This window comes from Schistocerca piceifrons, chromosome 2, assembly GCF_021461385.2.
Source record: "Schistocerca piceifrons isolate TAMUIC-IGC-003096 chromosome 2, iqSchPice1.1, whole genome shotgun sequence".
NCBI classification, from domain to species: domain Eukaryota; kingdom Metazoa; phylum Arthropoda; class Insecta; order Orthoptera; family Acrididae; genus Schistocerca; species Schistocerca piceifrons.
The window spans coordinates 43619307-43645759 of NC_060139.1; the positions used below are offsets into that span (position 1 = coordinate 43619307).

The window sequence follows — 26453 nt, forward strand, 5'->3', positions numbered from 1 at the left end:
TGCAAAACGAAGGGACATGCAGCAGATCCACACACGACGTGGCTCATTGGAGGACAATACGACATAGGCAGGAAAATTCTGTTCCCGCCCGGGATCGAACCGGGGACCTTCTGCGTGTGAAGCAGACGTGATAACCGCTACACTACGGAAACGACGGACCCGGGGAGTCCATCCTTGTTCACTCGAACTTGCCTCAGACTTTCTCTCGTTCGCGAATGCACACACCACAGTTCTTTTGTCAGCCTGGAACCCATCACAGCCGAGGGCTCAAGAAGTCTTCGGGGTGCTCGAGAGGGTGTCTGCCGTAGCACCCCTAACGAGATAGCGGCGTTTCGCGCAGTCGTTATTGCAAGTCATATCAGCAAAAGCAATCACTTTCTCAACAGCAGGCAGTGCGAGCCCAGCGGCAGCTCTACATGAAGGTACCAGTAGCCCAGGAAGGCCGCCGACCGCGGGAATTCGCGCCGGCCCCATCCCGCCAGCGTACACGAGACTTCCAGGGCACCCTGGACGACATCGATGGACTGGAATAATTGGCATTCGCCGTGTCACAGGGCTCGTTGGTGTAGGGGTATGATTCCTGCTTAGGGTGCAGGAGGTCCCGGGTTCAAATCCCGGACGAGCCCTAGCGTTTTGTGCAAACTGATCGCACGTCAGTGGCTGAGTCAGCGCAAAAAGCTCGCCGTCAATATCAAATGAATTTCTTATTCGATGTGAGCAATTGACACTCGGGTCCGACGCGTGAAGGCGATTACGAAGGTTTCGGGTACAGATGGTAGCAGATGCATGTTAGTACGTCTTGCTTAAAGTGATGAAAAAGTGTTTCCGCCCGGGATCGAACCGGGGACCTTCTGCGTGTTAGGCAGACGTGATAACCGCTACACCACGGAAACTGCTTGTGTGCACCTTACTTCACAGACAACTTGTAGTGATGTTGCCATCGTAACTAAAAAATTCAATAAATGTGGTACTTGCAAAACGAAGGGACATGCAGCAGATCCACACACGACGTGGCTCATTGGAGGACAATACGACATAGGCAGGAAAATTCTGTTCCCGCCCGGGATCGAACCGGGGACCTTCTGCGTGTGAAGCAGACGTGATAACCGCTACACTACGGAAACGACGGACCCGGGGAGTCCATCCTTGTTCACTCGAACTTGCCTCAGACTTTCTCTCGTTCGCGAATGCACACACGACAGTTCTTTTGTCAGCCTGGAACCCATCACAGCCGAGGGCTCAAGAAGTCTTCGGGGTGCTCGAGAGGGTGTCTGCCGTAGCACCCCTAACGAGATAGCGGCGTTTCGCGCAGTCGTTATTGCAAGTCATATCAGCAAAAGCAATCACTTTCTCAACAGCAGGCAGTGCGAGCCCAGCGGCAGCTCTACATGAAGGTACCAGTAGCCCAGGAAGGCCGCCGACCGCGGGAATTCGCGCCGGCCCCATCCCGCCAGCGTACACGAGACTTCCAGGGCACCCTGGACGACATCGATGGACTGGAATAATTGGCATTCGCCGTGTCACAGGGCTCGTTGGTGTAGGGGTATGATTCCTGCTTAGGGTGCAGGAGGTCCCGGGTTCAAATCCCGGACGAGCCCTAGCGTTTTGTGCAAACTGATCGCACGTCAGTGGCTGAGTCAGCGCAAAAAGCTCGCCGTCAATATCAAATGAATTTCTTATTCGATGTGAGCAATTGACACTCGGGTCCGACGCGTGAAGGCGATTACGAAGGTTTCGGGTACAGATGGTAGCAGATGCATGTTAGTACGTCTTGCTTAAAGTGATGAAAAAGTGTTTCCGCCCGGGATCGAACCGGGGACCTTCTGCGTGTTAGGCAGACGTGATAACCGCTACACCACGGAAACTGCTTGTGTGCACCTTACTTCACAGACAACTTGTAGTGATGTTGCCATCGTAACTAAAAAATTCAATAAATGTGGTACTTGCAAAACGAAGGGACATGCAGCAGATCCACACACGACGTGGCTCATTGGAGGACAATACGACATAGGCAGGAAAATTCTGTTCCCGCCCGGGATCGAACCGGGGACCTTCTGCGTGTGAAGCAGACGTGATAACCGCTACACTACGGAAACGACGGACCCGGGGAGTCCATCCTTGTTCACTCGAACTTGCCTCAGACTTTCTCTCGTTCGCGAATGCACACACGACAGTTCTTTTGTCAGCCTGGAACCCATCACAGCCGAGGGCTCAAGAAGTCTTCGGGGTGCTCGAGAGGGTGTCTGCCGTAGCACCCCTAACGAGATAGCGGCGTTTCGCGCAGTCGTTATTGCAAGTCATATCAGCAAAAGCAATCACTTTCTCAACAGCAGGCAGTGCGAGCCCAGCGGCAGCTCTACATGAAGGTACCAGTAGCCCAGGAAGGCCGCCGACCGCGGGAATTCGCGCCGGCCCCATCCCGCCAGCGTACACGAGACTTCCAGGGCACCCTGGACGACATCGATGGACTGGAATAATTGGCATTCGCCGTGTCACAGGGCTCGTTGGTGTAGGGGTATGATTCCTGCTTAGGGTGCAGGAGGTCCCGGGTTCAAATCCCGGACGAGCCCTAGCGTTTTGTGCAAACTGATCGCACGTCAGTGGCTGAGTCAGCGCAAAAAGCTCGCCGTCAATATCAAATGAATTTCTTATTCGATGTGAGCAATTGACACTCGGGTCCGACGCGTGAAGGCGATTACGAAGGTTTCGGGTACAGATGGTAGCAGATGCATGTTAGTACGTCTTGCTTAAAGTGATGAAAAAGTGTTTCCGCCCGGGATCGAACCGGGGACCTTCTGCGTGTTAGGCAGACGTGATAACCGCTACACCACGGAAACTGCTTGTGTGCACCTTACTTCACAGACAACTTGTAGTGATGTTGCCATCGTAACTAAAAAATTCAATAAATGTGGTACTTGCAAAACGAAGGGACATGCAGCAGATCCACACACGACGTGGCTCATTGGAGGACAATACGACATAGGCAGGAAAATTCTGTTCCCGCCCGGGATCGAACCGGGGACCTTCTGCGTGTGAAGCAGACGTGATAACCGCTACACTACGGAAACGACGGACCCGGGGAGTCCATCCTTGTTCACTCGAACTTGCCTCAGACTTTCTCTCGTTCGCGAATGCACACACGACAGTTCTTTTGTCAGCCTGGAACCCATCACAGCCGAGGGCTCAAGAAGTCTTCGGGGTGCTCGAGAGGGTGTCTGCCGTAGCACCCCTAACGAGATAGCGGCGTTTCGCGCAGTCGTTATTGCAAGTCATATCAGCAAAAGCAATCACTTTCTCAACAGCAGGCAGTGCGAGCCCAGCGGCAGCTCTACATGAAGGTACCAGTAGCCCAGGAAGGCCGCCGACCGCGGGAATTCGCGCCGGCCCCATCCCGCCAGCGTACACGAGACTTCCAGGGCACCCTGGACGACATCGATGGACTGGAATAATTGGCATTCGCCGTGTCACAGGGCTCGTTGGTGTAGGGGTATGATTCCTGCTTAGGGTGCAGGAGGTCCCGGGTTCAAATCCCGGACGAGCCCTAGCGTTTTGTGCAAACTGATCGCACGTCAGTGGCTGAGTCAGCGCAAAAAGCTCGCCGTCAATATCAAATGAATTTCTTATTCGATGTGAGCAATTGACACTCGGGTCCGACGCGTGAAGGCGATTACGAAGGTTTCGGGTACAGATGGTAGCAGATGCATGTTAGTACGTCTTGCTTAAAGTGATGAAAAAGTGTTTCCGCCCGGGATCGAACCGGGGACCTTCTGCGTGTTAGGCAGACGTGATAACCGCTACACCACGGAAACTGCTTGTGTGCACCTTACTTCACAGACAACTTGTAGTGATGTTGCCATCGTAACTAAAAAATTCAATAAATGTGGTACTTGCAAAACGAAGGGACATGCAGCAGATCCACACACGACGTGGCTCATTGGAGGACAATACGACATAGGCAGGAAAATTCTGTTCCCGCCCGGGATCGAACCGGGGACCTTCTGCGTGTGAAGCAGACGTGATAACCGCTACACTACGGAAACGACGGACCCGGGGAGTCCATCCTTGTTCACTCGAACTTGCCTCAGACTTTCTCTCGTTCGCGAATGCACACACGACAGTTCTTTTGTCAGCCTGGAACCCATCACAGCCGAGGGCTCAAGAAGTCTTCGGGGTGCTCGAGAGGGTGTCTGCCGTAGCACCCCTAACGAGATAGCGGCGTTTCGCGCAGTCGTTATTGCAAGTCATATCAGCAAAAGCAATCACTTTCTCAACAGCAGGCAGTGCGAGCCCAGCGGCAGCTCTACATGAAGGTACCAGTAGCCCAGGAAGGCCGCCGACCGCGGGAATTCGCGCCGGCCCCATCCCGCCAGCGTACACGAGACTTCCAGGGCACCCTGGACGACATCGATGGACTGGAATAATTGGCATTCGCCGTGTCACAGGGCTCGTTGGTGTAGGGGTATGATTCCTGCTTAGGGTGCAGGAGGTCCCGGGTTCAAATCCCGGACGAGCCCTAGCGTTTTGTGCAAACTGATCGCACGTCAGTGGCTGAGTCAGCGCAAAAAGCTCGCCGTCAATATCAAATGAATTTCTTATTCGATGTGAGCAATTGACACTCGGGTCCGACGCGTGAAGGCGATTACGAAGGTTTCGGGTACAGATGGTAGCAGATGCATGTTAGTACGTCTTGCTTAAAGTGATGAAAAAGTGTTTCCGCCCGGGATCGAACCGGGGACCTTCTGCGTGTTAGGCAGACGTGATAACCGCTACACCACGGAAACTGCTTGTGTGCACCTTACTTCACAGACAACTTGTAGTGATGTTGCCATCGTAACTAAAAAATTCAATAAATGTGGTACTTGCAAAACGAAGGGACATGCAGCAGATCCACACACGACGTGGCTCATTGGAGGACAATACGACATAGGCAGGAAAATTCTGTTCCCGCCCGGGATCGAACCGGGGACCTTCTGCGTGTGAAGCAGACGTGATAACCGCTACACTACGGAAACGACGGACCCGGGGAGTCCATCCTTGTTCACTCGAACTTGCCTCAGACTTTCTCTCGTTCGCGAATGCACACACGACAGTTCTTTTGTCAGCCTGGAACCCATCACAGCCGAGGGCTCAAGAAGTCTTCGGGGTGCTCGAGAGGGTGTCTGCCGTAGCACCCCTAACGAGATAGCGGCGTTTCGCGCAGTCGTTATTGCAAGTCATATCAGCAAAAGCAATCACTTTCTCAACAGCAGGCAGTGCGAGCCCAGCGGCAGCTCTACATGAAGGTACCAGTAGCCCAGGAAGGCCGCCGACCGCGGGAATTCGCGCCGGCCCCATCCCGCCAGCGTACACGAGACTTCCAGGGCACCCTGGACGACATCGATGGACTGGAATAATTGGCATTCGCCGTGTCACAGGGCTCGTTGGTGTAGGGGTATGATTCCTGCTTAGGGTGCAGGAGGTCCCGGGTTCAAATCCCGGACGAGCCCTAGCGTTTTGTGCAAACTGATCGCACGTCAGTGGCTGAGTCAGCGCAAAAAGCTCGCCGTCAATATCAAATGAATTTCTTATTCGATGTGAGCAATTGACACTCGGGTCCGACGCGTGAAGGCGATTACGAAGGTTTCGGGTACAGATGGTAGCAGATGCATGTTAGTACGTCTTGCTTAAAGTGATGAAAAAGTGTTTCCGCCCGGGATCGAACCGGGGACCTTCTGCGTGTTAGGCAGACGTGATAACCGCTACACCACGGAAACTGCTTGTGTGCACCTTACTTCACAGACAACTTGTAGTGATGTTGCCATCGTAACTAAAAAATTCAATAAATGTGGTACTTGCAAAACGAAGGGACATGCAGCAGATCCACACACGACGTGGCTCATTGGAGGACAATACGACATAGGCAGGAAAATTCTGTTCCCGCCCGGGATCGAACCGGGGACCTTCTGCGTGTGAAGCAGACGTGATAACCGCTACACTACGGAAACGACGGACCCGGGGAGTCCATCCTTGTTCACTCGAACTTGCCTCAGACTTTCTCTCGTTCGCGAATGCACACACGACAGTTCTTTTGTCAGCCTGGAACCCATCACAGCCGAGGGCTCAAGAAGTCTTCGGGGTGCTCGAGAGGGTGTCTGCCGTAGCACCCCTAACGAGATAGCGGCGTTTCGCGCAGTCGTTATTGCAAGTCATATCAGCAAAAGCAATCACTTTCTCAACAGCAGGCAGTGCGAGCCCAGCGGCAGCTCTACATGAAGGTACCAGTAGCCCAGGAAGGCCGCCGACCGCGGGAATTCGCGCCGGCCCCATCCCGCCAGCGTACACGAGACTTCCAGGGCACCCTGGACGACATCGATGGACTGGAATAATTGGCATTCGCCGTGTCACAGGGCTCGTTGGTGTAGGGGTATGATTCCTGCTTAGGGTGCAGGAGGTCCCGGGTTCAAATCCCGGACGAGCCCTAGCGTTTTGTGCAAACTGATCGCACGTCAGTGGCTGAGTCAGCGCAAAAAGCTCGCCGTCAATATCAAATGAATTTCTTATTCGATGTGAGCAATTGACACTCGGGTCCGACGCGTGAAGGCGATTACGAAGGTTTCGGGTACAGATGGTAGCAGATGCATGTTAGTACGTCTTGCTTAAAGTGATGAAAAAGTGTTTCCGCCCGGGATCGAACCGGGGACCTTCTGCGTGTTAGGCAGACGTGATAACCGCTACACCACGGAAACTGCTTGTGTGCACCTTACTTCACAGACAACTTGTTGTGATGTTGCCATCGTAACTAAAAAATTCAATAAATGTGGTACTTGCAAAACGAAGGGACATGCAGCAGATCCACACACGACGTGGCTCATTGGAGGACAATACGACATAGGCAGGAAAATTCTGTTCCCGCCCGGGATCGAACCGAGGACCTTCTGCGTGTGAAGCAGACGTGATAACCGCTACACTACGGAAACGACGGACCCGGGGAGTCCATCCTTGTTCACTCGAACTTGCCTCAGACTTTCTCTCGTTCGCGAATGCACACACGACAGTTCTTTTGTCAGCCTGGAACCCATCACAGCCGAGGGCTCAAGAAGTCTTCGGGGTGCTCGAGAGGGTGTCTGCCGTAGCACCCCTAACGAGATAGCGGCGTTTCGCGCAGTCGTTATTGCAAGTCATATCAGCAAAAGCAATCACTTTCTCAACAGCAGGCAGTGCGAGCCCAGCGGCAGCTCTACATGAAGGTACCAGTAGCCCAGGAAGGCCGCCGACCGCGGGAATTCGCGCCGGCCCCATCCCGCCAGCGTACACGAGACTTCCAGGGCACCCAGGACATCGATGGACTGGAATAATTGGCATTCGCCGTGTCACAGGGCTCGTTGGTGTAGGGGTATGATACCTGCTTAGGGTGCAGGAGGTCCCGGGTTCAAATCCCGGACGAGCCCTAGCGTTTTGTGCAAACTGATCGCACGTCAGTGGCTGAGTCAGCGCAAAAAGCTCGCCGTCAATATCAAATGAATTTCTTATTCGATGTGAGCAATTGACACTCGGGTCCGACGCGTGAAGGCGATTACGAAGGTTTCGGGTACAGATGGTAGCAGATGCATGTTAGTACGTCTTGCTTAAAGTGATGAAAAAGTGTTTCCGCCCGGGATCGAACCGGGGACCTTCTGCGTGTTAGGCTGACGTGATAACCGCTACACCACGGAAACTGCTTGTGTGCACCTTACTTCACAGACAACTTGTAGTGATGTTGCCATCGTAACTAAAAAATTCAATAAATGTGGTACTTGCAAAACGAAGGGACATGCAGCAGATCCACACACGACGTGGCTCATTGGAGGACAATACGACATAGGCAGGAAAATTCTGTTCCCGCCCGGGATCGAACCGGGGACCTTCTGCGTGTGAAGCAGACGTGATAACCGCTACACTACGGAAACGACGGACCCGGGGAGACCATTCTTGTTCACTCGAACTTGCCTCAGACTTTCTCTCGTTCGCGAATGCACACACGACAGTTCTTTTGTCAGCCTGGAACCCATCACAGCCGAGGGCTCAAGAAGTCTTCGGGGTGCTCGAGAGGGTGTCTGCCGTAGCACCCCTAACGAGATAGCGGCGTTTCGCGCAGTCGTTATTGCAAGTCATATCAGCAAAAGCAATCACTTTCTCAACAGCAGGCAGTGCGAGCCCAGCGGCAGCTCTACATGAAGGTACCAGTAGCCCAGGAAGGCCGCCGACCGCGGGAATTCGCGCCGGCCCCATCCCGCCAGCGTACACGAGACTTCCAGGGCACCCTGGACGACATCGAGGGACTGGAATAATTGACATTCGCCGTGTCACAGGGCTCGTTGGTGTAGGGGTATGATACCTGCTTAGGGTGCAGGAGGTCCCGGGTTCAAATCCCGGACGAGCCCTAGCGTTTTGTGCAAACTGATCGCACGTCAGTGGCTGAGTCAGCGCAAAAAGCTCGCCGTCAATATCAAATGAATTTCTTATTCGATGTGAGCAATTGACACTCGGGTCCGACGCGTGAAGGCGATTACGAAGGTTTCGGGTACAGATGGTAGCAGATGCATGTTAGTACGTCTTGCTTAAAGTGATGAAAAAGTGTTTCCGCCCGGGATCGAACCGGGGACCTTCTGCGTGTTAGGCTGACGTGATAACCGCTACACCACGGAAACTGCTTGTGTGCACCTTACTTCACAGACAACTTGTAGTGATGTTGCCATCGTAACTAAAAAATTCAATAAATGTGGTACTTGCAAAACGAAGGGACATGCAGCAGATCCACACACGACGTGGCTCATTGGAGGACAATACGACATAGGCAGGAAAATTCTGTTCCCGCCCGGGATCGAACCGGGGACCTTCTGCGTGTGAAGCAGACGTGATAACCGCTACACTACGGAAACGACGGACCCGGGGAGTCCATCCTTGTTCACTCGAACTTGCCTCAGACTTTCTCTCGTTCGCGAATGCACACACGACAGTTCTTTTGTTAGCCTGGAACCCATCACAGCCGAGGGCTCAAGAAGTCTTCGGGGTGCTCGAGAGGGTGTCTGCCGTAGCACCCCTAACGAGATAGCGGCGTTTCGCGCAGTCCTTATTGCAAGTCATATCAGCAAAAGCAATCACTTTCTCAACAGCAGGCAGTGCGAGCCCAGCGGCAGCTCTACATGAAGGTACCAGTAGCCCAGGAAGGCCGCCGACCGCGGGAATTCGCGCCGGCCCCATCCCGCCAGCGTACACGAGACTTCCAGGGCACCCTGGACGACATCGATGGACTGGAATAATTGGCATTCGCCGTGTCACAGGGCTCGTTGGTGTAGGGGTATGACTCCTGCTTAGGGTGCAGGAGGTCCCGGGTTCAAATCCCGGACGAGCCCTAGCGTTTTGTGCAAACTGATCGCACGTCAGTGGCTGAGTCAGCGCAAAAAGCTCGCCGTCAATATCAAATGAATTTCTTATTCGATGTGAGCAATTGACACTCGGGTCCGACGCGTGAAGGCGATTACGAAGGTTTCGGGTACAGATGGTAGCAGATGCATGTTAGTACGTCTTGCTTAAAGTGATGAAAAAGTGTTTCCGCCCGGGATCGAACCGGGGACCTTCTGCGTGTTAGGCTGACGTGATAACCGCTACACCACGGAAACTGCTTGTGTGCACCTTACTTCACAGACAACTTGTAGTGATGTTGCCATCGGAACTAAAAAATTCAATAAATGTGGTACTTGCAAAACGAAGGGACATGCAGCAGATCCACACACGACGTGGCTCATTGGAGGACAATACGACATAGGCAGGAAAATTCTGTTCCCGCCCGGGATCGAACCGGGGACCTTCTGCGTGTGAAGCAGACGTGATAACCGCTACACTACGGAAACGACGGACCCGGGGAGTCCATCCTTGTTCACTCGAACTTGCCTCAGACTTTCTCTCGTTCGCGAATGCACACACGACAGTTCTTTTGTCAGCCTGGAACCCATCACAGCCGAGGGCTCAAGAAGTCTTCGGGGTGCTCGAGAGGGTGCCTGCCGTAGCACCCCTAACGAGATAGCGGCGTTTCGCGCAGTCGTTATTGCAAGTCATTTCAGCAAAAGCAATCACTTTCTCAACAGCAGGCAGTGCGAGCCCAGCGGCAGCTCTACATGAAGGTACCAGTAGCCCAGGAAGGCCGCCGACCGCGGGAATTCGCGCCGGCCCCATCCCGCCAGCGTACACGAGACTTCCAGGGCACCCTGGACGACATCGATGGACTGGAATAATTGGCATTCGCCGTGTCACAGGGCTCGTTGGTGTAGGGGTATGATTCCTGCTTAGGGTGCAGGAGGTCCCGGGTTCGAATCCCGGACGAGCCCTAGCGTTTTGTGCAAACTGATCGCACGTCAGTGGCTGAGTCAGCGCAAAAAGCTCGCCGTCAATATCAAATGAATTTCTTATTCGATGTGAGCAATTGACACTCGGGTCCGACGCGTGAAGGCGATTACGAAGGTTTCGGGTACAGATGGTAGCAGATGCATGTTAGTACGTCTTGCTTAAAGTGATGAAAAAGTGTTTCCGCCCGGGATCGAACCGGGGACCTTCTGCGTGTTAGGCTGACGTGATAACCGCTACACCACGGAAACTGCTTGTGTGCACCTTACTTCACAGACAACTTGTAGTGATGTTGCCATCGTAACTAAAAAATTCAATAAATGTGGTACTTGCAAAACGAAGGGACATGCAGCAGATCCACACACGACGTGGCTCATTGGAGGACAATACGACATAGGCAGGAAAATTCTGTTCCCGCCCGGGATCGAACCGGGGACCTTCTGCGTGTGAAGCAGACGTGATAACCGCTACACTACGGAAACGACGGACCCGGGGAGTCCATCCTTGTTCACTCGAACTTGCCTCAGACTTTCTCTCGTTCGCGAATGCACACACGACAGTTCTTTTGTCAGCCTGGAACCCATCACAGCCGAGGGCTCAAGAAGTCTTCGGGGTGCTCGAGAGGGTGTCTGCCGTAGCACCCCTAACGAGATAGCGGCGTTTCGCGCAGTCCTTATTGCAAGTCATATCAGCAAAAGCAATCACTTTCTCAACAGCAGGCAGTGCGAGCCCAGCGGCAGCTCTACATGAAGGTACCAGTAGCCCAGGAAGGCCGCCGACCGCGGGAATTCGCGCCGGCCCCATCCCGCCAGCGTACACGAGACTTCCAGGGCACCCTGGACGACATCGATGGACTGGAATAATTGGCATTCGCCGTGTCACAGGGCTCGTTGGTGTAGGGGTATGATTCCTGCTTAGGGTGCAGGAGGTCCCGGGTTCAAATCCCGGACGAGCCCTAGCGTTTTGTGCAAACTGATCGCACGTCAGTGGCTGAGTCAGCGCAAAAAGCTCGCCGTCAATATCAAATGAATTTCTTATTCGATGTGAGCAATTGACACTCGGGTCCGACGCGTGAAGGCGATTACGAAGGTTTCGGGTACAGATGGTAGCAGATGCATGTTAGTACGTCTTGCTTAAAGTGATGAAAAAGTGTTTCCGCCCGGGATCGAACCGGGGACCTTCTGCGTGTTAGGCTGACGTGATAACCGCTACACCACGGAAACTGCTTGTGTGCACCTTACTTCACAGACAACTTGTAGTGATGTTGCCATCGTAACTAAAAAATTCAATAAATGTGGTACTTGCAAAACGAAGGGACATGCAGCAGATCCACACACGACGTGGCTCATTGGAGGACAATACGACATAGGCAGGAAAATTCTGTTCCCGCCCGGGATCGAACCGGGGACCTTCTGCGTGTGAAGCAGACGTGATAACCGCTACACTACGGAAACGACGGACCCGGGGAGTCCATCCTTGTTTACTCGAACTTGCCTCAGACTTTCTCTCGTTCGCGAATGCACACACGACAGTTCATTTGTCAGCCTGGAACCCATCACAGCCGAGGGCTCAAGAAGTCTTCGGGGTGCTCGAGAGGGTGTCTGCCGTAGCACCCCTAACGAGATAGCGGCGTTTCGCGCAGTCCTTATTGCAAGTCATATCAGCAAAAGCAATCACTTTCTCAACAGCAGGCAGTGCGAGCCCAGCGGCAGCTCTACATGAAGGTACCAGTAGCCCAGGAAGGCCGCCGACCGCGGGAATTCGCGCCGGCCCCATCCCGCCAGCGTACACGAGACTTCCAGGGCACCCTGGACGACATCGATGGACTGGAATAATTGGCATTCGCAGTGTCACAGGGCTCGTTGGTGTAGGGGTGTGATTCCTGCTTAGGGTGCAGGAGGTCCCGGGTTCAAATCCCGGACGAGCCCTAGCGTTTTGTGCAAACTGATCGCACGTCAGTGGCTGAGTCAGCGCAAAAAGCTCGCCGTCAATATCAAATGAATTTCTTATTCGATGTGAGCAATTGACACTCGGGTCCGACGCGTGAAGGCGATTACGAAGGTTTCGGGTACAGATGGTAGCAGATGCATGTTAGTACGTCTGGCTTAAAGTGATGAAAAAGTGTTTCCGCCCGGGATCGAACCGGGGACCTTCTGCGTGTTAGGCAGACGTGATAACCGCTACACCACGGAAACTGCTTGTGTGCACCTTACTTCACAGACAACTTGTAGTGATGTTGCCATCGTAACTAAAAAATTCAATAAATGTGGTACTTGCAAAACGAAGGGACATGCAGCAGATCCACACACGACGTGGCTCATTGGAGGACAATACGACATAGGCAGGAAAATTCTGTTCCCGCCCGGGATCGAACCGGGGACCTTCTGCGTGTGAAGCAGACGTGATAACCGCTACACTACGGAAACGACAGACCCGGGGAGTCCATCCTTGTTCACTCGAACTTGCCTCAGACTTTCTCTCGTTCGCGAATGCACACACGACAGTTCTTTTGTCAGCCTGGAACCCATCACAGCCGAGGGCTCAAGAAGTCTTCGGGGTGCTCGAGAGGGTGTCTGCCGTAGCACCCCTAACGAGATAGCGGCGTTTCGCGCAGTCCTTATTGCAAGTCATATCAGCAAAAGCAATCACTTTCTCAACAGCAGGCAGTGCGAGCCCAGCGGCAGCTCTACATGAAGGTACCAGTAGCCCAGGAAGGCCGCCGACCGCGGGAATTCGCGCCGGCCCCATCCCGCCAGCGTACACGAGACTTCCAGGGCACCCTGGACGACATCGAGGGACTGGAATAATTGACATTCGCCGTTTCACAGGGCTCGTTGGTCTAGGGGTATGATTCCTGCTTAGGGTGCAGTAGGTCACGGGTTCAAATCCCGGACGAGCCCTGGCGTTTTGTGCAAACTGATCGCACGTCAGTGGCTGAGTCAGCGCAAAAAGCTCGCCGTCAATATCAAATGAATTTCTTATTCGATGTGAGCAATTGACACTCGGGTCCGACGCTTGAAGGCGATTACGAAGGTTTCGGGTACAGATGGTAGCAGATGCATGTTAGTACGTCTTGCTTAAAGTGATGAAAAAGTGTTTCCGCCCGGGATCGAACCGGGGACCTTCTGCGTGTTAGGCTGACGTGATAACCGCTACACCACGGAAACTGCTTGTGTGCACCTTACTTCACAGACAACTTGTAGTGATGTTGCCATCGTAACTAAAAAATTCAATAAATGTGGTACTTGCAAAACGAAGGGACATGCAGCAGATCCACACACGACGTGGCTCATTGGAGGACAATACGACATAGGCAGGAAAATTCTGTTCCCGCCCGGGATCGAACCGGGGACCTTCTGCGTGTGAAGCAGACGTGATAACCGCTACACTACGGAAACGACGGACCCGGGGAGTCCATTCTTGTTCACTCGAACTTGCCTCAGACTTTCTCTCGTTCGCGAATGCACACACGACAGTTCTTTTGTCAGCCTGGAACCCATCACAGCCGAGGGCTCAAGAAGTCTTCGGGGTGCTCGAGAGGGTGTCTGCCGTAGCACCCCTAACGAGATAGCGGCGTTTCGCGCAGTCCTTATTGCAAGTCATATCAGCAAAAGCAATCACTTTCTCAACAGCAGGCAGTGCGAGCCCAGCGGCAGCTCTACATGAAGGTACCAGTAGCCCAGGAAGGCCGCCGACCGCGGGAATTCGCGCCGGCCCCATCCCGCCAGCGTACACGAGACTTCCAGGGCACCCTGGACGACATCGAGGGACTGGAATAATTGACATTCGCCGTGTCACAGGGCTCGTTGGTCTAGGGGCAGTTCCGCTTGAGACGCGACAGCGATCGGACGTGCTGTGTATTCGATCCGCCGTTTCCCTCGGGTTGTGACTATTTACCTTCTGTGTGTGCCGTTTCTTTGTCTTCTTTTCTTCGTTGTTTCGTCGACTTAGTGTTTGTGTTGTGTCTTGTGTTGCCTAGCGGCTTTTGCCGCATTAATTAAGTGTTATGGCTTCCCGGTTGTTTCCGCGGAAGTGTACTCTCAGTTTTCAGTTTAACAAGGCCACCAGGAATGTTCAACCAACTTCGTTGGAAATTCACGAATGGATTGTGGATACGATTGGCATTACATCGGACCAGGTACATACGGCGTATTTTGACACAGAACTTTACTGCTTTTTTGTGAAATTGTTGAACCCGGTTTTGCTAGATAAGATTTTACTTAAACATGGTGAGCAAGTGTCGTTCCGTCATAGAGATGGTTCTGTTAGCAGTGTTACTGTTTCAAATGCGGAAATTACGTATACCACAGTTCGGGTTTATAATTTACCCCCTGAAGTTGAAAACAGTTATCTCAAGGAAGCTTTGCTTGGTTATGGTACCGTTCGATCAATTCGACATGAACGTTGGTCTGCACAACATAAGCTACAATGTTATAATGGTATCAGATCGGTTGAAATGCATATTAAGTCGAATATACCGTCCCATCTGGTTGTATGTGGTTATCGTGTTCATCTTACTTATGAGGGGCAAGTTGGTACGTGTTTTCTATGTAATGAAAATGGTCATGTTCGTGCTAATTGCCCTAAGCGGGTGTTTGTGCTTAAAAATGGGCTAGCACAACGCCGCAAATTAACGGTTGCCGATCTTGTGCCAGCAGCTTCCTCCACTGTCTCGTGTCAGCCTCCTGCAGTAGATTGTTCACAACGGGTGACACCTTCCTCTGATGCAGGTTTTCCCCCGTTACCCACTCGCCCAGATGTATCGGCTGCTTCTACACCGATCCCGTCTGTTTCCAATAACAAACGCCGTCGTGCTAGTGATACCGGTAGCACTGATGACGAAGCTGCTGTTTCGCAGCCGGTTAGCGAATCTGACGAGAGAATTCCGGAATCTCCCTTGCTTGTTTTGGATTCTGTTCCCACTGTGTCTCCTGCTTTGCCTGATGACGTCAAACCTGGTGCCACGCTGTCGGCGCAAGAGCCCCAACATTCGGTCGAGGTGGTGTTGACATCCCTCCCGACACAGGCATCACAACATGTTGACGACACTTCGGTGCAGACAGCTGTTTGTCGGAAAATCGCTTCTAGAACTGCGCGCTCCGCTTCAGCGGATTCCAAACCTATCTCTCCACCTCCTACACTTCCAATACCTACACCTTCTGATGCCGGTGCCGATGTTCCTGATGCAGTTTTCCCCTTGCTTGCTCCTTCTTCAGATTCCTCTCGCCCTGCTAATCCTTCGGATGCCTTGGTTGACGTGCCTGATCTCGAACCCCCCACTCCACCTGCTCTTGACTCTGGTGTGCATCAGATACGCCGTCGGGTGAAAGTGCCCCCCAATCTTCACGCGGTGCGGAAAAAACACAAGCATGCAAAGGATGACTCTGATTCCGTTGATTCCGGGCAATCACCCTCTGCCATGTCTGATGTTGATGATCTGGATGTAGTTGCTTCTAATGTGGTGTAATTAGGGTTCATTTTCCCTTTTGTTTTGTTGATGTTGCAGGCGTACACGTTTATTACCTTAAATATAAATAGCATTCAATCTGCTCTGAAGTTAGCGTCTCTGCAGCAGTTCATTTATGACTCTGCAGCTGATGTTGTTTTCCTGCAGGAAGTCTCCGTTGCACACCTGTTTGTTCCTGGCTTTCGCACTATTATAAATTTTGCGCCTGAGTTTTCCACAGGTACTGCCTTACTAATTCGTGACGGTATCCCCGTTACCGAAATTGAGCTCTTAGACTCGGGAAGGGGTATTGGTTGTCGGTTATTTGACACAACCTTGGTTAATATTTACGCCCCCTCTGGTTCCAGCAAACGGCAGGAAAGGTCTCGTTTTTATAAAGAGGATCTGATTTATCTTTTACGCAAAAATCCTGCGACTTTGATATTGGGGGGTGATTTTAATTGTGTATTACAAGCTAAGGACCAATCCCCTCATTTTAATTATTGTTTCGAGCTACATTCTCTTGTACGTCAACTACGACTACGCGATGCGTGGGAGGTTAAACACCCCACTTTAGTTAAATTTACATTTTTTACTGCCACGTCAAGTAGTCGCCTGGACCGATTGTATATTTCTGATCCCCTTAGTGTTTCTGTTTTAAATGTAGATGTAATTCCAGCCAGTTTTACGGATCATTGTGCCCTTGCGGTTATAATTAATTTGGAACGTCAGCCTCTTAAACTTTATCGGCCACTGTGGAAATTAAATGTCTCCTTGCTCGATGACCCTGACATCGAACCTCTAATACAGACGGCGTGGGACATGTGTTTACGTTCTCTGCGATACTATCCGTCTAAGCTTCACTGGTGGATCCACTGTGCGAAGCCAAAACTACGTCGCACTTTAATGTCCTACAGTTATAATAGAGCGCGAGATCTGAAACTGACTTTTGAGTATTATTATTCGGTGCTTCGCGAACTTTATGATACTCCTCGAATGACATGTGCCCACCTTTCTGGGGTTCGGAAAATTAAAGCCAAGCTCCTTAGTATTAAACGGCTTCAGATGGAAGGATTGAAGATTAAATCTAAGCCGCCGTCCACCTTAGCACATGAAATGACTTCCATGTACCATCTGTTTCGTCACCACAAGAACCGTCGACGTGTATTGATTGACGGCCTTATGGCAGCTGATGGTCGCCGGCTTACCTTACAGAATCAAATAACCCATGAACTTACCTGCTACTATGAGACCTTATATGCTGTGGCTGATTCTGATCCGCTTGATGTTGACGAGATTTCAACTGCTATCCCATCAGTTTTAACAGAGGACCATAATATGGAATTTTTAGCTCCTTTTACTGCAGACGAAATTTCAGCTTTCATTGCTTGTTCACCATCTCACAAATCTCCTGGTCCGGATGGCCTTCCTAAGGAGTTTTTTGTTCGCTTTTGGACTATTATAGGGCCGGTTTTTACGGATATAGTAAATGAAATTTTGAATGGTGGCACAATTCCAGCCGAATTCAAGAGAGGTACGGTTGTCCTGATACCGAAATCTGCTGGTTTGAAGACAGCTAGTGACTTTCGTCCTTTAACCCTTTTAAATTTTGATTATAAGACGGCTGCTAGGGCTGTTAATGCACGTCTATCCCTCTTGCTTACACCTGTGATAACTCCTTGTCAAAGCTGCTTTCCGGGGCGCTCCATCTTGACGCCTCTGGCGGGGTATCGTGATATTGTGTCGATTGTCGCTGTCACCAATATTTCCTGTGCGCTTTTATTTGTTGATTTTAGTAAGGCTTTTGATCGTGTGTCCCATTCGTTTTTAGAGCTTCTGCTGCGCCGACTCGGTTTTAATGAAAAGGCGCTGCTGGTTCTTAAGAATATGACGACTGGCATTTCTGCTAAGATTGACATTAATGGACAGCTGACGAAGGTCATTGATATTAAACGTGGCGTCCCGCAAGGTAGCCCTTTATCCATGACCCTTTATGCTCTCTCCCTTCAACCACTCCTCACACGTCTCAACTCGACACTTCGTGGTCTTACGATCTCTGGGGTTACCCAGACAGCAACAGCTTATGCTGATGATTTGGTTGTTTTACTTCGTTCCTCCGCAGAAGTGCCGCCGTTGAAAATGGAACTGGATAAATTTTCTGCGGCCTCAGGTTCTCGTATCAACCCCCGTAAAAGCAAACTCCTGAATTTGCGGGGCTTTGAACATGTGGTTGTTCCGTGGGTTACGGCTGTTGAACATCATACACATTTAGGTATCTATCTTGAACGGTGTCCTCTTCGTATGGCTGCGAAAAATTGGCAAGTGGCCATTTCCAAGCTTCAAGGTGTTTTATTCGAACACTCATGGCGTTCGATACCGATACTGCAAAAAAAGCATGTATTAGACACTTATGTTTTATGTAAAGTATATTACGTTGCTCAGTTGTTTCCGCTTCCCAGAATGCAGGGTGCAAACATGGTCCAGCTTATTAACAGATATATTTGGCGGGGGCACATTTTTAAATTACGTTGTGATGTTCTTACGAAGCCGCGACTTGAGGGCGGCTTGTCGTTCACCGATGTCCGTGTCAAGGCTGCTGCCCTTTATGTTAAGCGCACCCTCCATCTTTTATTTTCTGAGTCCCCGACTGTTACTTCGCGATTATTCCATGTCGTTCGTCCTGCGAGCTTGTCACCGCCTATTAACGTAGGGCCTCTAAATGCGAAGCTACGGCATGTTCGGGACTTCTACATTGAGATTAGTTATCTGGATCTCCACTTACAACGTAGTCCTGTTTTTACTACGCGAACACTGCTTGACAAATGGCACAGGTCTTCTTCTTCCATCCCGATTGTTTTACAATATCCCCGTTTTAATTGGCGTCACATATGGACGAATATTAGCTTACCCGTTCATTCCGCAGCTGTTGCCTCCCTATGGTATAAGGTAGTTAATCAGCTGATTCCTACGAACGAACGACTTCATCGTATAGGTTTAAGTGTCACTCCGCTTTGTCAAACGTGTGGTTGTATTGATACACTCCCACACCGATTTACCTGCGCTGACCGTCTTCGCATGTGGTACTGGCTGCGCCGACAATTGGCGTTACTCACCAGAAGCTCGGAATCAGCTTTTACAACTGATATTCTCTGCTGGCCGGACACGGTTTTTTATCCCCGGACAAAGAACAACACCATTATGTGGCTTCTTGGCCGTTACATTTTTGCAGTGGTTGATGGTGATGGTATTTCCGATTTTATTTCGTTTACTGGTTACATGCTTCATGAGTACTGGACGCAACAATCTTTCCCACATCTTAAGAGGGACTTTGCGAATATGCTCAGTATTGTTTTCGAAAAGCAGGGGATTGGTTAAGTTTCCACTTCTATTGCTCGCTCCTGCGCCAGTTGCATTAATGGCGCCGGTATAGGGGGATACTGATCTCACTTCATGATAGGGGAGACATTCACGCTAGCTCTTAGTTACTTTGCCTTCCTGCCAAGCTTTCACCTGTTTAGTTAGACAACGCATAAATAAGCCCCGTGTCCACATATCAGTATCATGCGACTCCGAACCAAAGACAAAAAAAAAAAAAAAAAAAAAAAGGGGTATGATTCCTGCTTAGGGTGCAGTAGGTCACGGGTTCAAATCCCGGACGAGCCCTGGCGTTTTGTGCAAACTGATCGCACGTCAGTGGCTGAGTCAGCGCAAAAAGCTCGCCGTCAATATCAAATGAATTTCTTATTCGATGTGAGCAATTGACACTCGGGTCCGACGCTTGAAGGCGATTACGAAGGTTTCGGGTACAGATGGTAGCAGATGCATGTTAGTACGTCTTGCTTAAAGTGATGAAAAAGTGTTTCCGCCCGGGATCGAACCGGGGACCTTCTGCGTGTTAGGCTGACGTGATAACCGCTACACCACGGAAACTGCTTGTGTGCACCTTACTTCACAGACAACTTGTAGTGATGTTGCCATCGTAACTAAAAAATTCAATAAATGTGGTACTTGCAAAACGAAGGGACATGCAGCAGATCCACACACGACGTGGCTCATTGGAGGACAATACGACATAGGCAGGAAAATTCTGTTCCCGCCCGGGATCGAACCGGGGACCTTCTGCGTGTGAAGCAGACGTGATAACCGCTACACTACGGAAACGACGGACCCGGGGAGTCCATTCTTGTTCACTCGAACTTGCCTCAGACTTTCTCTCGTTCGCGAATGCACACACGACAGTTCTTTTGTCAGCCTGGAACCCATCACAGCCGAGGGCTCAAGAAGTCTTCGGGGTGCTCGAGAGGGTGTCTGCCGTAGCACCCCTAACGAGATAGCGGCGTTTCGCGCAGTCCTTATTGCAAGTCATATCAGCAAAAGCAATCACTTTCTCAACAGCAGGCAGTGCGAGCCCAGCGGCAGCTCTACATGAAGGTACCAGTAGCCCAGGAAGGCCGCCGACCGCGGGAATTCGCGCCGGCCCCATCCCGCCAGCGTACACGAGACTTCCAGGGCACCCTGGACGACATCGAGGGACTGGAATAATTGACATTCGCCGTGTCACAGGGCTCGTTGGTCTAGGGGTATGATTCCTGCTTAGGGTGCAGTAGGTCACGGGTTCAAATCCCGGACGAGCCCTGGCGTTTTGTGCAAACTGATCGCACGTCAGTGGCTGAGTCAGCGCAAAAAGCTCGCCGTCAATATCAAATGAATTTCTTATTCGATGTGAGCAATTGACACTCGGGTCCGACGCTTGAAGGCGATTACGAAGGTTTCGGGTACAGATGGTAGCAGATGCATGTTAGTACGTCTTGCTTAAAGTGATGAAAAAGTGTTTCCGCCCGGGATCGAACCGGGGACCTTCTGCGTGTTAGGCTGACGTGATAACCGCTACACCACGGAAACTGCTTGTGTGCACCTTACTTCACAGACAACTTGTAGTGATGTTGCCATCGTAACTAAAAAATTCAATAAATGTGGTACTTGCAAAACGAAGGGACATGCAGCAGATCCACACACGACGTGGCTCATTGGAGGACAATACGACATAGGCAGGAAAATTCTGTTCCCGCCCGGGATCGAACCGGGGACCTTCTGCGTGTGAAGCAGACGTGATAACCGCTACACTACGGAAACGACGGACCCGGGGAGTCCATTCTTGTTCACTCGAACTTGCCTCAGACTTTCTCTCGTTCGCGAATGCACACACGACAGTTCTTTTGTCAGCCTGGAACCCATCACAGCCGAGGGCTCAAGAAGTCTTCGGGGTGCTCGAGAGGGTGTCTGCCGTAGCACCCCTAACGAGATAGCGGCGTTTCGCGCAGTCCTTATTGCAAGTCATATCAGCAAAAGCAATCACTTTCTCAACAGCAGGCAGTGCGAGCCCAGCGGCAGCTCTACATGAAGGTACCAGTAGCCCAGGAAGGCCGCCGACCGCGGGAATTCGCGCCGGCCCCATCCCGCCAGCGTACACGAGACTTCCAGGGCACCCTGGACGACATCGAGGGACTGGAATAATTGACATTCGCCGTGTCACAGGGCTCGTTGGTCTAGGGGTATGATTCCTGCTTAGGGTGCAGTAGGTCACGGGTTCAAATCCCGGACGAGCCCTAGCGTTTTGTGCAAACTGATCGCACGTCAGTGGCTGAGTCAGCGCAAAAAGCTCGCCGTCAATATCAAATGAATTTCTTATTCGATGTGAGCAATTGACACTCGGGTCCGACGCGTGAAGGCGATTACGAAGGTTTCGGGTACAGATGGTAGCAGATGCATGTTAGTACGTCTTGCTTAAAGTGATGAAAAAGTGTTTCCGCCCGGGATCGAACCGGGGACCTTCTGCGTGTTAGGCTGACGTGATAACCGCTACACCACGGAAACTGCTTGTGTGCACCTTACTTCACAGACAACTTGTAGTGATGTTGCCATCGTAACTAAAAAATTCAATAAATGTGGTACTTGCAAAACGAAGGGACATGCAGCAGATCCACACACGACGTGGCTCATTGGAGGACAATACGACATAGGCAGGAAAATTCTGTTCCCGCCCGGGATCGAACCGGGGACCTTCTGCGTGTGAAGCAGACGTGATAACCGCTACACTACGGAAACGACGGACCCGGGGAGTCCATCCTTGTTTACTCGAACTTGCCTCAGACTTTCTCTCGTTCGCGAATGCACACACGACAGTTCTTTTGTCAGCCTGGAACCCATCACAGCCGAGGGCTCAAGAAGTCTTCGGGGTGCTCGAGAGGGTGTCTGCCGTAGCACCCCTAACGAGATAGCGGCGTTTCGCGCAGTCCTTATTGCAAGTCATATCAGCAAAAGCAATCACTTTCTCAACAGCAGGCAGTGCGAGCCCAGCGGCAGCTCTACATGAAGGTACCAGTAGCCCAGGAAGGCCGCCGACCGCGGGAATTCGCGCCGGCCCCATCCCGCCAGCGTACACGAGACTTCCAGGGCACCCTGGACGACATCGATGGACTGGAATAATTGGCATTCGCAGTGTCACAGGGCTCGTTGGTGTAGGGGTGTGATTCCTGCTTAGGGTGCAGGAGGTCCCGGGTTCAAATCCCGGACGAGCCCTAGCGTTTTGTGCAAACTGATCGCACGTCAGTGGCTGAGTCAGCGCAAAAAGCTCGCCGTCAATATCAAATGAATTTCTTATTCGATGTGAGCAATTGACACTCGGGTCCGACGCGTGAAGGCGATTACGAAGGTTTCGGGTACAGATGGTAGCAGATGCATGTTAGTACGTCTGGCTTAAAGTGATGAAAAAGTGTTTCCGCCCGGGATCGAACCGGGGACCTTCTGCGTGTTAGGCAGACGTGATAACCGCTACACCACGGAAACTGCTTGTGTGCACCTTACTTCACAGACAACTTGTAGTGATGTTGCCATCGTAACTAAAAAATTCAATAAATGTGGTACTTGCAAAACGAAGGGACATGCAGCAGATCCACACACGACGTGGCTCATTGGAGGACAATACGACATAGGCAGGAAAATTCTGTTCCCGCCCGGGATCGAACCGGGGACCTTCTGCGTGTGAAGCAGACGTGATAACCGCTACACTACGGAAACGACGGACACGGGGAGTCCATCCTTGTTCACTCGAACTTGCCTCAGACTTTCTCTCGTTCGCGAATGCACACACGACAGTTCTTTTGTCAGCCTGGAACCCATCACAGCCGAGGGCTCAAGAAGTCTTCGGGGTGCTCGAGAGGGTGTCTGCCGTAGCACCCCTAACGAGATAGCGGCGTTTCGCGCAGTCCTTATTGCAAGTCATATCAGCAAAAGCAATCACTTTCTCAACAGCAGGCAGTGCGAGCCCAGCGGCAGCTCTACATGAAGGTACCAGTAGCCCAGGAAGGCCGCCGACCGCGGGAATTCGCGCCGGCCCCATCCCGCCAGCGTACACGAGACTTCCAGGGCACCCTGGACGACATCGAGGGACTGGAATAATTGACATTCGCCGTGTCACAGGGCTCGTTGGTCTAGGGGTATGATTCCTGCTTAGGGTGCAGTAGGTCACGGGTTCAAATCCCGGACGAGCCCTGGCGTTTTGTGCAAACTGATCGCACGTCAGTGGCTGAGTCAGCGCAAAAAGCTCGCCGTCAATATCAAATGAATTTCTTATTCGATGTGAGCAATTGACACTCGGGTCCGACGCTTGAAGGCGATTACGAAGGTTTCGGGTACAGATGGTAGCAGATGCATGTTAGTACGTCTTGCTTAAAGTGATGAAAAAGTGTTTCCGCCCGGGATCGAACCGGGGACCTTCTGCGTGTTAGGCTGACGTGATAACCGCTACACCACGGAAACTGCTTGTGTGCACCTTACTTCACAGACAACTTGTAGTGATGTTGCCATCGTAACTAAAAAATTCAATAAATGTGGTACTTGCAAAACGAAGGGACATGCAGCAGATCCACACACGACGTGGCTCATTGGAGGACAATACGACATAGGCAGGAAAATTCTGTTCCCGCCCGGGATCGAACCGGGGACCTTCTGCGTGTGAAGCAGACGTGATAACCGCTACACTACGGAAACGACGGACCCGGGGAGTCCATTCTTGTTCACTCGAACTTGCCTCAGACTTTCTCTCGTTCGCGAATGCACACACGACAGTTCTTTTGTCAGCCTGGAACCCATCACAGCCGAGGGCTCAAGAAGTCTTCGGGGTGCTCGAGAGGGTGTCTGCCGTAGCACCCCTAACGAGATAGCGGCGTTTCGCGCAGTCCTTATTGCAAGTCATATCAGCAAAAGCAATCACTTTCTCAACAGCAGGCAGTGCGAGCCCAGCGGCAGCTCTACATGAAGGTACCAGTAGCCCAGGAAGGCCGCCGACCGCGGGAATTCGCGCCGGCCCCATCCCGCCAGCGTACACGAGACTTCCAGGGCACCCTGGACGACATCGAGGGACTGGAATAATTGACATTCGCCGTGTCACAGGGCTCGTTGGTCTAGGGGTATGATTCCTGCTTAGGGTGCAGTAGGTCACGGGTTCAAATCCCGGACGAGCCCTAGCGTTTTGTGCAAACTGATCGCACGTCAGTGGCTGAGTCAGCGCAAAAAGCTCGCCGTCAATATCAAATGAATTTCTTATTCGATGTGAGCAATTGACACTCGGGTCCGACGCGTGAAGGCGATTACGAAGGTTTCGGGTACAGATGGTAGCAGATGCATGTTAGTACGTCTTGCTTAAAGTGATGAAAAAGTGTTTCCGCCCGGGATCGAACCGGGGACCTTCTGCGTGTTAGGCTGACGTGATAACCGCTACACCACGGAAACTGCTTGTGTGCACCTTACTTCACAGACAACTTGTAGTGATGTTGCCATCGTAACTAAAAAATTCAATAAATGTGGTACTTGCAAAACGAAGGGACATGCAGCAGATCCACACACGACGTGGCTCATTGGAGGACAATACGACATAGGCAGGAAAATTCTGTTCCCGCCCGGGATCGAACCGGGGACCTTCTGCGTGTGAAGCAGACGTGATAACCGCTACACTACGGAAACGACGGACCCGGGGAGTCCATCCTTGTTCACTCGAACTTGCCTCAGACTTTCTCTCGTTCGCGAATGCACACACGACAGTTCTTTTGTCAGCCTGGAACCCATCACAGCCGAGGGCTCAAGAAGTCTTCGGGGTGCTCGAGAGGGTGTCTGCCGTAGCACCCCTAACGAGATAGCGGCGTTTCGCGCAGTCGTTATTGCAAGTCATATCAGCAAAAGCAATCACTTTCTCAACAGCAGGCAGTGCGAGCCCAGCGGCAGCTCTACATGAAGGTACCAGTAGCCCAGGAAGGCCGCCGACCGCGGGAATTCGCGCCGGCCCCATCCCGCCAGCGTACACGAGACTTCCAGGGCACCCTGGACGACATCGATGGACTGGAATAATTGGCATTCGCCGTGTCACAGGGCTCGTTGGTGTAGGGGTATGATTCCTGCTTAGGGTGCAGGAGGTCCCGGGTTCAAATCCCGGACGAGCCCTAGCGTTTTGTGCAAACTGATCGCACGTCAGTGGCTGAGTCAGCGCAAAAAGCTCGCCGTCAATATCAAATGAATTTCTTATTCGATGTGAGCAATTGACACTCGGGTCCGACGCGTGAAGGCGATTACGAAGGTTTCGGATACAGATGGTAGCAGATGCATGTTAGTACGTCTTGCTTAAAGTGATGAAAAAGTGTTTCCGCCCGGGATCGAACCGGGGACCTTCTGCGTGTTAGGCAGACGTGATAACCGCTACACCACGGAAACTGCTTGTGTGCACCTTACTTCACAGACAACTTGTAGTGATGTTGCCATCGTAACTAAAAAATTCAATAAATGTGGTACTTGCAAAACGAAGGGACATGCAGCAGATCCACACACGACGTGGCTCATTGGAGGACAATACGACATAGGCAGGAAAATTCTGTTCCCGCCCGGGATCGAACCGAGGACCTTCTGCGTGTGAAGCAGACGTGATAACCGCTACACTACGGAAACGACGAACCCGGGGAGTCCATCCTTGTTCACTCGAACTTGCCTCAGACTTTCTCTCGTTCGCGAATGCACACACGACAGTTCTTTTGTCAGCCTGGAACCCATCACAGCCGAGGGCTCAAGAAGTCTTCGGGGTGCTCGAGAGGGTGTCTGCCGTAGCACCCCTAACGAGATAGCGGCGTTTCGCGCAGTCCTTATTGCAAGTCATATCAGCAAAAGCAATCACTTTCTCAACAGCAGGCAGTGCGAGCACAGCGGCAGCTCTACATGAAGGTACCAGTAGCCCAGGAAGGCCGCCGACCGCGGGAATTCGCGCCGGCCCCATCCCGCCAGCGTACACGAGACTTCCAGGGCACCCTGGACGACATCGAGGGACTGGAATAATTGACATTCGCCGTGTCACCGGGCTCGTTGGTCTAGGGGTATGATTCCTGCTTAGGGTGCAGTAGGTCACGGGTTCAAATCCCGGACGAGCCCTAGCGTTTTGTGCAAACTGATCGCACGTCAGTGGCTGAGTCAGCGCAAAAAGCTCGCCGTCAATATCAAATGAATTTCTTATTCGATGTGAGCAATTGACACTCGGGTCCGACGCGTGAAGGCGATTACGAAGGTTTCGGGTACAGATGGTAGCAGATGCATGTTAGTACGTCTTGCTTAA

At 51.8% G+C, this 26453-nt stretch overlaps 56 non-coding genes across 56 annotated transcripts; 13 read left to right on the plus strand and 43 right to left on the minus strand.

Annotated features, from left to right (window-relative positions):
- Positions 1-79: 79 nt before the first annotated feature.
- Positions 80-152, minus strand: Trnav-cac. Its single transcript has one exon. It is a non-coding gene; the product is annotated as a tRNA-Val (tRNA).
- Positions 153-554: 402 nt separating this feature from the next.
- Positions 555-626, plus strand: Trnap-agg. Its single transcript has one exon. It is a non-coding gene; the product is annotated as a tRNA-Pro (tRNA).
- A 194-nt stretch (positions 627-820) lies between these two features.
- Trnav-aac lies at positions 821-893 on the minus strand. Its single transcript has one exon. It is a non-coding gene; the product is annotated as a tRNA-Val (tRNA).
- A 158-nt stretch (positions 894-1051) lies between these two features.
- Positions 1052-1124, minus strand: Trnav-cac. The gene has a single exon. It is a non-coding gene; the product is annotated as a tRNA-Val (tRNA).
- A 402-nt stretch (positions 1125-1526) lies between these two features.
- Positions 1527-1598, plus strand: Trnap-agg. The gene has a single exon. It is a non-coding gene; the product is annotated as a tRNA-Pro (tRNA).
- A 194-nt stretch (positions 1599-1792) lies between these two features.
- Positions 1793-1865, minus strand: Trnav-aac. Its single transcript has one exon. It is a non-coding gene; the product is annotated as a tRNA-Val (tRNA).
- A 158-nt stretch (positions 1866-2023) lies between these two features.
- On the minus strand, positions 2024-2096 carry Trnav-cac. The gene has a single exon. It is a non-coding gene; the product is annotated as a tRNA-Val (tRNA).
- Positions 2097-2498: 402 nt separating this feature from the next.
- On the plus strand, positions 2499-2570 carry Trnap-agg. Its single transcript has one exon. It is a non-coding gene; the product is annotated as a tRNA-Pro (tRNA).
- Positions 2571-2764: 194 nt separating this feature from the next.
- Trnav-aac lies at positions 2765-2837 on the minus strand. Its single transcript has one exon. It is a non-coding gene; the product is annotated as a tRNA-Val (tRNA).
- Positions 2838-2995: 158 nt separating this feature from the next.
- On the minus strand, positions 2996-3068 carry Trnav-cac. The gene has a single exon. It is a non-coding gene; the product is annotated as a tRNA-Val (tRNA).
- Positions 3069-3470: 402 nt separating this feature from the next.
- On the plus strand, positions 3471-3542 carry Trnap-agg. Its single transcript has one exon. It is a non-coding gene; the product is annotated as a tRNA-Pro (tRNA).
- A 194-nt stretch (positions 3543-3736) lies between these two features.
- Positions 3737-3809, minus strand: Trnav-aac. Its single transcript has one exon. It is a non-coding gene; the product is annotated as a tRNA-Val (tRNA).
- Positions 3810-3967: 158 nt separating this feature from the next.
- Positions 3968-4040, minus strand: Trnav-cac. Its single transcript has one exon. It is a non-coding gene; the product is annotated as a tRNA-Val (tRNA).
- Positions 4041-4442: 402 nt separating this feature from the next.
- Trnap-agg lies at positions 4443-4514 on the plus strand. Its single transcript has one exon. It is a non-coding gene; the product is annotated as a tRNA-Pro (tRNA).
- Positions 4515-4708: 194 nt separating this feature from the next.
- On the minus strand, positions 4709-4781 carry Trnav-aac. Its single transcript has one exon. It is a non-coding gene; the product is annotated as a tRNA-Val (tRNA).
- Positions 4782-4939: 158 nt separating this feature from the next.
- Positions 4940-5012, minus strand: Trnav-cac. The gene has a single exon. It is a non-coding gene; the product is annotated as a tRNA-Val (tRNA).
- Positions 5013-5414: 402 nt separating this feature from the next.
- On the plus strand, positions 5415-5486 carry Trnap-agg. The gene has a single exon. It is a non-coding gene; the product is annotated as a tRNA-Pro (tRNA).
- Positions 5487-5680: 194 nt separating this feature from the next.
- On the minus strand, positions 5681-5753 carry Trnav-aac. The gene has a single exon. It is a non-coding gene; the product is annotated as a tRNA-Val (tRNA).
- Positions 5754-5911: 158 nt separating this feature from the next.
- On the minus strand, positions 5912-5984 carry Trnav-cac. Its single transcript has one exon. It is a non-coding gene; the product is annotated as a tRNA-Val (tRNA).
- A 402-nt stretch (positions 5985-6386) lies between these two features.
- On the plus strand, positions 6387-6458 carry Trnap-agg. Its single transcript has one exon. It is a non-coding gene; the product is annotated as a tRNA-Pro (tRNA).
- A 194-nt stretch (positions 6459-6652) lies between these two features.
- On the minus strand, positions 6653-6725 carry Trnav-aac. The gene has a single exon. It is a non-coding gene; the product is annotated as a tRNA-Val (tRNA).
- Positions 6726-6883: 158 nt separating this feature from the next.
- Trnav-cac lies at positions 6884-6956 on the minus strand. Its single transcript has one exon. It is a non-coding gene; the product is annotated as a tRNA-Val (tRNA).
- A 399-nt stretch (positions 6957-7355) lies between these two features.
- On the plus strand, positions 7356-7427 carry Trnap-agg. The gene has a single exon. It is a non-coding gene; the product is annotated as a tRNA-Pro (tRNA).
- A 194-nt stretch (positions 7428-7621) lies between these two features.
- Trnav-aac lies at positions 7622-7694 on the minus strand. The gene has a single exon. It is a non-coding gene; the product is annotated as a tRNA-Val (tRNA).
- Positions 7695-7852: 158 nt separating this feature from the next.
- On the minus strand, positions 7853-7925 carry Trnav-cac. The gene has a single exon. It is a non-coding gene; the product is annotated as a tRNA-Val (tRNA).
- Positions 7926-8327: 402 nt separating this feature from the next.
- Trnap-agg lies at positions 8328-8399 on the plus strand. The gene has a single exon. It is a non-coding gene; the product is annotated as a tRNA-Pro (tRNA).
- A 194-nt stretch (positions 8400-8593) lies between these two features.
- Positions 8594-8666, minus strand: Trnav-aac. The gene has a single exon. It is a non-coding gene; the product is annotated as a tRNA-Val (tRNA).
- A 158-nt stretch (positions 8667-8824) lies between these two features.
- On the minus strand, positions 8825-8897 carry Trnav-cac. The gene has a single exon. It is a non-coding gene; the product is annotated as a tRNA-Val (tRNA).
- A 402-nt stretch (positions 8898-9299) lies between these two features.
- On the plus strand, positions 9300-9371 carry Trnap-agg. Its single transcript has one exon. It is a non-coding gene; the product is annotated as a tRNA-Pro (tRNA).
- Positions 9372-9565: 194 nt separating this feature from the next.
- Positions 9566-9638, minus strand: Trnav-aac. The gene has a single exon. It is a non-coding gene; the product is annotated as a tRNA-Val (tRNA).
- A 158-nt stretch (positions 9639-9796) lies between these two features.
- Positions 9797-9869, minus strand: Trnav-cac. Its single transcript has one exon. It is a non-coding gene; the product is annotated as a tRNA-Val (tRNA).
- Positions 9870-10271: 402 nt separating this feature from the next.
- On the plus strand, positions 10272-10343 carry Trnap-agg. The gene has a single exon. It is a non-coding gene; the product is annotated as a tRNA-Pro (tRNA).
- Positions 10344-10537: 194 nt separating this feature from the next.
- Trnav-aac lies at positions 10538-10610 on the minus strand. The gene has a single exon. It is a non-coding gene; the product is annotated as a tRNA-Val (tRNA).
- A 158-nt stretch (positions 10611-10768) lies between these two features.
- On the minus strand, positions 10769-10841 carry Trnav-cac. Its single transcript has one exon. It is a non-coding gene; the product is annotated as a tRNA-Val (tRNA).
- Positions 10842-11243: 402 nt separating this feature from the next.
- Trnap-agg lies at positions 11244-11315 on the plus strand. The gene has a single exon. It is a non-coding gene; the product is annotated as a tRNA-Pro (tRNA).
- A 194-nt stretch (positions 11316-11509) lies between these two features.
- On the minus strand, positions 11510-11582 carry Trnav-aac. Its single transcript has one exon. It is a non-coding gene; the product is annotated as a tRNA-Val (tRNA).
- A 158-nt stretch (positions 11583-11740) lies between these two features.
- Trnav-cac lies at positions 11741-11813 on the minus strand. Its single transcript has one exon. It is a non-coding gene; the product is annotated as a tRNA-Val (tRNA).
- A 668-nt stretch (positions 11814-12481) lies between these two features.
- Positions 12482-12554, minus strand: Trnav-aac. The gene has a single exon. It is a non-coding gene; the product is annotated as a tRNA-Val (tRNA).
- A 158-nt stretch (positions 12555-12712) lies between these two features.
- Positions 12713-12785, minus strand: Trnav-cac. Its single transcript has one exon. It is a non-coding gene; the product is annotated as a tRNA-Val (tRNA).
- A 668-nt stretch (positions 12786-13453) lies between these two features.
- Trnav-aac lies at positions 13454-13526 on the minus strand. The gene has a single exon. It is a non-coding gene; the product is annotated as a tRNA-Val (tRNA).
- A 158-nt stretch (positions 13527-13684) lies between these two features.
- Positions 13685-13757, minus strand: Trnav-cac. The gene has a single exon. It is a non-coding gene; the product is annotated as a tRNA-Val (tRNA).
- A 5905-nt stretch (positions 13758-19662) lies between these two features.
- On the minus strand, positions 19663-19735 carry Trnav-aac. Its single transcript has one exon. It is a non-coding gene; the product is annotated as a tRNA-Val (tRNA).
- Positions 19736-19893: 158 nt separating this feature from the next.
- Trnav-cac lies at positions 19894-19966 on the minus strand. Its single transcript has one exon. It is a non-coding gene; the product is annotated as a tRNA-Val (tRNA).
- Positions 19967-20634: 668 nt separating this feature from the next.
- Trnav-aac lies at positions 20635-20707 on the minus strand. Its single transcript has one exon. It is a non-coding gene; the product is annotated as a tRNA-Val (tRNA).
- Positions 20708-20865: 158 nt separating this feature from the next.
- Positions 20866-20938, minus strand: Trnav-cac. Its single transcript has one exon. It is a non-coding gene; the product is annotated as a tRNA-Val (tRNA).
- Positions 20939-21606: 668 nt separating this feature from the next.
- Positions 21607-21679, minus strand: Trnav-aac. The gene has a single exon. It is a non-coding gene; the product is annotated as a tRNA-Val (tRNA).
- Positions 21680-21837: 158 nt separating this feature from the next.
- Trnav-cac lies at positions 21838-21910 on the minus strand. The gene has a single exon. It is a non-coding gene; the product is annotated as a tRNA-Val (tRNA).
- A 668-nt stretch (positions 21911-22578) lies between these two features.
- Trnav-aac lies at positions 22579-22651 on the minus strand. Its single transcript has one exon. It is a non-coding gene; the product is annotated as a tRNA-Val (tRNA).
- Positions 22652-22809: 158 nt separating this feature from the next.
- On the minus strand, positions 22810-22882 carry Trnav-cac. The gene has a single exon. It is a non-coding gene; the product is annotated as a tRNA-Val (tRNA).
- A 668-nt stretch (positions 22883-23550) lies between these two features.
- Trnav-aac lies at positions 23551-23623 on the minus strand. The gene has a single exon. It is a non-coding gene; the product is annotated as a tRNA-Val (tRNA).
- A 158-nt stretch (positions 23624-23781) lies between these two features.
- On the minus strand, positions 23782-23854 carry Trnav-cac. The gene has a single exon. It is a non-coding gene; the product is annotated as a tRNA-Val (tRNA).
- A 668-nt stretch (positions 23855-24522) lies between these two features.
- On the minus strand, positions 24523-24595 carry Trnav-aac. Its single transcript has one exon. It is a non-coding gene; the product is annotated as a tRNA-Val (tRNA).
- A 158-nt stretch (positions 24596-24753) lies between these two features.
- Trnav-cac lies at positions 24754-24826 on the minus strand. The gene has a single exon. It is a non-coding gene; the product is annotated as a tRNA-Val (tRNA).
- A 402-nt stretch (positions 24827-25228) lies between these two features.
- On the plus strand, positions 25229-25300 carry Trnap-agg. Its single transcript has one exon. It is a non-coding gene; the product is annotated as a tRNA-Pro (tRNA).
- Positions 25301-25494: 194 nt separating this feature from the next.
- Trnav-aac lies at positions 25495-25567 on the minus strand. Its single transcript has one exon. It is a non-coding gene; the product is annotated as a tRNA-Val (tRNA).
- Positions 25568-25725: 158 nt separating this feature from the next.
- Positions 25726-25798, minus strand: Trnav-cac. The gene has a single exon. It is a non-coding gene; the product is annotated as a tRNA-Val (tRNA).
- Positions 25799-26453: the final 655 nt, after the last annotated feature.